Source organism: Callionymus lyra, chromosome 2 (genome assembly GCF_982586985.1).
Source record: "Callionymus lyra chromosome 2, fCalLyr1.hap1.1, whole genome shotgun sequence".
Taxonomy (NCBI): domain Eukaryota; kingdom Metazoa; phylum Chordata; class Actinopteri; order Syngnathiformes; family Callionymidae; genus Callionymus; species Callionymus lyra.
Window position 1 is genome coordinate 12,768,618 of NC_141819.1, and position 6,000 is coordinate 12,774,617.

Below are 6,000 nucleotides of genomic sequence, written 5' to 3' on the forward strand. Positions count from 1 at the left end.
TTGGCTGTTGAGACTCAGAAATTGGTCAGAAAAATAATGATTTACTTTGTTTCATTGGTTTTTGTTCATTTTTTATTGTTGTTACCTTTTGTCTGAATTGATTAGTCACAGCATCCAAACGTACACTTCATCCCTCTCTAGGAAAAAAGTTACTTTCCATTTAAAAGTAACAAGTAACTTAAAGTAACTGATTAACTTCATCCATGACTGAACGAGCAGAAACTTCCTACAATCACTACGAACATTCAGCGAAGATTAAAGTGTATTTGAGATGTAGACGGAAGTCGTGTCTTGAGTCAAGAGAAAAAAGTTTTTCTTGGAGATAAAATCTTGTTTAACATAACCACAACCACTCTGCTCTGGTCAAGCATCAAGGTTGGTCACTGTGCGTCATCAATCCTGGAAGTCTCCAACTCCAAGGGACTCGTTGTAGAAACAAAGCGGGGGTGTGATTACAGGAGGAGGAGTGAAACCATTAATGCCTCATAATGGACTCCGCTCTCGTAACCTCTCATTCGCCGTGATTTCAGACGGGGGAGAACTTTATAGTAATAAGTTGAAAACATGGTCATGATGCGGAACTTACTGCGTCTTGGAGAGGAAGATTCAACATTTGAAACATGAAAGTGAGTCACGAATGTTGGAGTTCCACATTAGTTGTCCTTTAAATAAGAAACTAAACACAATCACAATTTATAAATATAAATAAATGGCTTTAAAATGTGTAGGAAGATATAGAGAAATAAAGAAAAAATAACAGGATTTGCAGCACAAATACAGAAAAGAGCTGAACTTTGCTCTACATGACGAAGCGAGTCCAACCATCCAAAGTTCTCGTCTAAGGAAGAGATGAACGATTCCTCAGATGTATCGTTGGCCGCTAAACCACGATTTCATGTGCAGTGAGCCGAGCGCCGCGCTAGAGAGTGACATCGCCACGACCAAAGATAACACCGAAAAAGTTGAGCGCCGACCCTTTGACCCGCCAGCAGGTCTGAAACGGTGTCAGACTGGTCCGACTGCCATCGGGGGGGGGGGAAATAAACACTGCGAAACGACTCTGATATGTTACTTGGCCCGCGATCTGCTCGGCAGCACGGCTGGGTGTGCGCCACTCACAAGTACACGTCAGCCTCGGAGAGATTTACAACCTCCGAGCCAGGGGGGCCGCAGGGGCTGCGAGCGAGCGCCAGATTGACAGAGTTGTGATGGAGAGTGTGTGTGTTCGGGGCGATGGAAGTGTGTGCACGCATGCACTCGTGACACTGAACATGTGTATTGCCGTGTGCGGCCGCCAGCGTGTCTGTCAGTGAGCTGCTTGTGAACTTGTGCTGGCTACTGTCATCTTCCCAGAAAACATTCCCGTCTGTGCGTGTGGGATTGTATGTATTTTGCGACGTGTTTCGGGAGGCCGACAGCAGGGGAGCTGTGGTGTTTTTGGGGCTGGAGGAGCGTTAACAGCTCATTAACACCAATTCATTATGACCACTTTTTCCTCCTCTGGTGGCTCCAGCATCACGCCAGCCGGCGCTCGTTCACACACAGTGCAAATCACTCCGACAAACTCACGCTGGGAGAGTTGAGTCTGAGCAGTCGACTGGTGGGAAACTACCTGTGTGTTGTTTTTCCTGTGTGTGTTTTGTTTTTCCTGTGTGTGTTTTGTTCGGTGAAATGGGAGTCGTTGAGAGAAATTTGAGCGTTTTTTTCCTTTTTTCAGTAATAGTTACATACATAAATCTTAAATCTATTCAACCTTCTCAATATAACTGGAAATACAATGTGATTGATAACAGCTTTATGGGTTTTTTTTCACTTCGTGAACTGACACATTTACAAACTCATAAATCACCAATAAAATGTACAAACTCATGAAACAAATTGACAAACTCACAAAGCGTAAAATAAACATTTAAACAAATTAACAAACGAATGCACTTTTTTTTACAAACTCATGAAAAAAGTTTACAAACCCACGAAACAAATGACAAACGTTTCGATTTTTAAACGTATGTAACAAATTTACAAACTTACGTAACAAATAAAATACTTTTTGACAAATTAACAAACTCATGAAACAAGTTTATAAACTCATGAAAAAAAGAATTACAAATTCAAGAAAAAAATGTACAAAAGAAACAAGTTGAAAACATTGAAACAAATATACAAACTCGCAAAACAAATGAACAGAAACAAGTTTACAAAGCATGGAAAAACAAATAACAAATGAAAAATATTTACAAACTCAAGCAAAAAGTTTACGAACTCATGAAACAAATTAAAAACATTGTGATTTACAAACTCATGACAATTTATAAACCATGGAAACGAATAAAAAACATACAAACAATAATAATCATAAAATTACCTTTAAACAAATTTACAAACTTACGAAAATAATAAATACATTTAAACGAATAAACAAACTCATGATACAAGTGTACAAACTTGTGAAAAAAAAGGTTGAAACTCTTAATAGTTTCTAAATGTATTTCAATAGTTTATCAAGGGACCGACATCATTTTTAGAAGTAAGAGTGTTTATGTGTAAAACTGAGAGAAAAAACTGTGCTGCCTCCAAAGACACGTTGCAAGTAAGGAACAAATCACATTTTATGCATTAGAAATTCAGAGAAAAGCCTGGATCACTAATCTAAGGTCTGACCATGAATAGATCTGAAACTAAGAACCAGAATTTAAATTGATCCTGAAAGAAACTGGCAGCCAATGAAGAGTTTTAAGGATCAGAGTTTTTTTGTCCAAAACTTCAATCTTAGGTATCTCCAATTTGAAAAGACATTCTGACCAAAAAAACCTGGGTGTTGTATTTAACACAGACATGTCTCTAGTTCAACACTGCAGAAAACTGACCAAAAACTGTTTCCTTCAACTGAGAGAAATCTCTAAACTCAGGAAAATGATGTCACAACACAATCTGGAGCTTATAATCCATGTGTTTGTGTCTTCTTGTTTGGCAGGTTTTATTTTATTTTCATATCTAAACAGGAAGGAGCTGTCTTGCCTGCAGTTAATACAAAACTTGTGAGCATTCTGAGCCGCTCTAGTAGAAGAACTCACATTTCCTGATCCTTAAAACCCTTCACTGGCTGCCAGTTTCTTTCAGGATCAACTTTAAAATTCTGGTTCTTACTTTCAAATCTATTCATGGTCAGACTCCTCCTTACATCAGTGATCTGACCCAGACTTACACCCCAGCTCGGGCTCTGAGGTCTGTGGATCAGAATCTACTGATGGTTCCTGAACACGGTTCAGGACCAGAGGAGAGAAATCCTTCCAGACTGTTGCTCCTAAGCTTTGGAACGATCTCTGTGTTTGATGATCTACTGACTCCTTCAAGAAACATCTTAAGACATTTTTATCTGTGCTTTTCCCTGATTTTCTGGGACTCCTGTGTTTGTCCTATGTTGTCTTGGCCTTTTAGATTTTTTAAGTTTGTATGTATTTTTAAATGTTGATTGCTTTTGATTGTCCAAGTACTTTTTTACTTACTTACTTTTTAGTTGGCTATGGTATAAATGGTCGCAGTGATACCAAAATAATGCCACATGTCCATGTTTTTGAAGATGATTCATGTGAGATCCGAACACCAGAGCATCTGCTAATCCTCGGTACTTGACTGAAACCGTCTTCCACCACCTGACAAAACTTGTAGGAAGTCAAAATGATTTAAACACCTGACCTGAGTATCACAATTCTTCGAACCATGAGGGGGTTCGTGTCACAGCTGCCGTGTCTCTGCGGACCTCAGCGAGTGAGTGACGACTCTAAAAAAGAGCCGAAGGAGTAACTCTCTGCACTTGTACATCAACGGTCGTGATATCTTAACCCTCTCAGCACCTTCATTTGTAACAAAAGACAATCCCGCCGAGAACCATCGCGGGCCGGGGCTTCAAAGAGACGACGGGGGGGTATCAGATGCACTTTTTCCTTCAGGGAATAATGAGCCAGGACCATGCCAGGCCACGACCTCTGCCCCCGCTACCTGTTTACGTCGCCCATGAGAGATTGCTCTTCATTATGGTCACGCGATAGCTTCAAGTGTCTAAGATCTTGAATAATAACTTCAAAAAGGGTCCCAGGAGGGCTTTTCCCCCCCAAACAATGGTCCCACTGTCATCGGTCATAAATGTCAATAAGGACGCTCTTGAGGAAAAGACGGGTCGCAAAAGAAGAAAGAAATAAGCTTCCACATGAGCAAAGTGGACTTTTTTAACCGCGGGGAAGTTGCTGAAGCGACGGATTTTCTTTTGGAATATTTTCAACCTCTAAAAATGAGAAAAGCCATTAAACCTATTTTCCATTCTGTCCGTCCGAACGCAGGACTGTTGCATCACCCGGTGCCGCTCAGGTGACCCGATCCCTCCCCGGGCCCTTTTCACCGACCAGCAAAACAACAACAAGTGCGATGAGGTCCCGGTTTATCTCTCCTCCTTAATTACAATAAGTTGGTGCCCGTAATAGGATTGTCCCCGACCAAGGAGTGACAGCTTAAAAGCAAGGCTTTCCAGTTGAAATGTGCCTTTGAGGGCCAATTTTCCAGAGCTTTCTTGCTCCACTTTAAAGCTCCGTCCAATTCAGCGGCCCTTTCAGTGTAGCCGGGGATACAAATCCGTGCCAGTGCAGCGATCACAGGCCCAGAATGAGCATAAAAAAGCTGCGTTACATCTTGCTTCAGTTTTAAAGGTTCCTCTATAGCGGCAGTGGTCTGTGTTACTGGGATTCGTCATAGAGAAGTCAAAGAATCAGCGCGGAGACAAAGCTATCGGTCAGCGTTTCATCGTGGCTCAGGCTCTCCATCAGACGCAGCTGCTCGCCAAAAAAAAACGCTTCTCCACCAATCAAATATTTGCATGGGGGACTGTTTTCACTTTGTGCCTTGAAAGTCCGTCTTCACACTCCTATTCAGTTCGACCCCCCCCCCGCCCCCCCATTCTAGCCTAAGGTTCGACAGCTTCCAAGAGTGTTGGTGAGCCAGCCAACGTGTCTCGGAGGCGGCGGGCGCAGGCGATAACCATCCCCAGCCCACCGACGTTCAACTCGCAACCCCTTTGTAGGTAAAATCTAAGACACACCTCAGGAATATGGAAACCTTTCCCACAGATGTTTCCCAGAGATGTGGAGCAGCGTTTTCTCGCTGCCTCCAGCAAACCTGCTGATGATTTTCACCAGAGCCAAAAACAGAGAAGAGAAGAGAAGGGGGGAGGAAACCGAGGGTTCTCAGTGAAGCAGGCGCTGAAAAGAAGCTCACGTATACTTGAAGTCAAAAGTCTATCTTGAACTTTATCCTTTAGTTTTTAAAGGTAAAACCATTTGTTGTAGATCATAGTTAAACCACTTTTCAAGCAGTTTAGCAGGTGGAAGATCAAGAACTATCTTAACCCTTGTCTTAAATCAGGGTGACCCGAAGGCCCAAAAATAAATGTGTTTGTGGTATCCCTTGTGTTGTAGTTGGGTCAAGGTGAACGACCTCCCTGTCTTCCAGAAATACATACTAAGTGGTGGCCTCCATCTGGAAGCCATATTTGTTTTTCACCTTAACCCTGATATAACACAAGGGTTAATGGGTAATTTGACCCAAAATTCAGATATCACTCACTTTCTACTCACCCTCATCTAAAACTAAGGTTGGGAGGTCTCCGGTGAGAATTGTATGTCCACATGACGCCAACAGCTCCCACTTTTCTTCGCCCTTCTCGTCCAAAAAGACACTTAAAAACATCCAAATACCTCCATACTGCTCGTCTGTAACGTCCCTCTTGTATTGAAGCCTCGACATGAGAACTGTCTACTCTTTACACTCAGAGCTCCCTTGAGATTTACCTGGAGTATTTCCTGTACAATTTCTAAGTTCGAGGCTTCAATACAAGATGGATGTTACAGACGAGCAGTATGGAGGTATCTGGATGTTTTTAAGTGTCTTTTTGGACGAAGACGAAGACAACTGAGCTCCAGTTGCTACATTAAAATGAACAAACATTTTTGT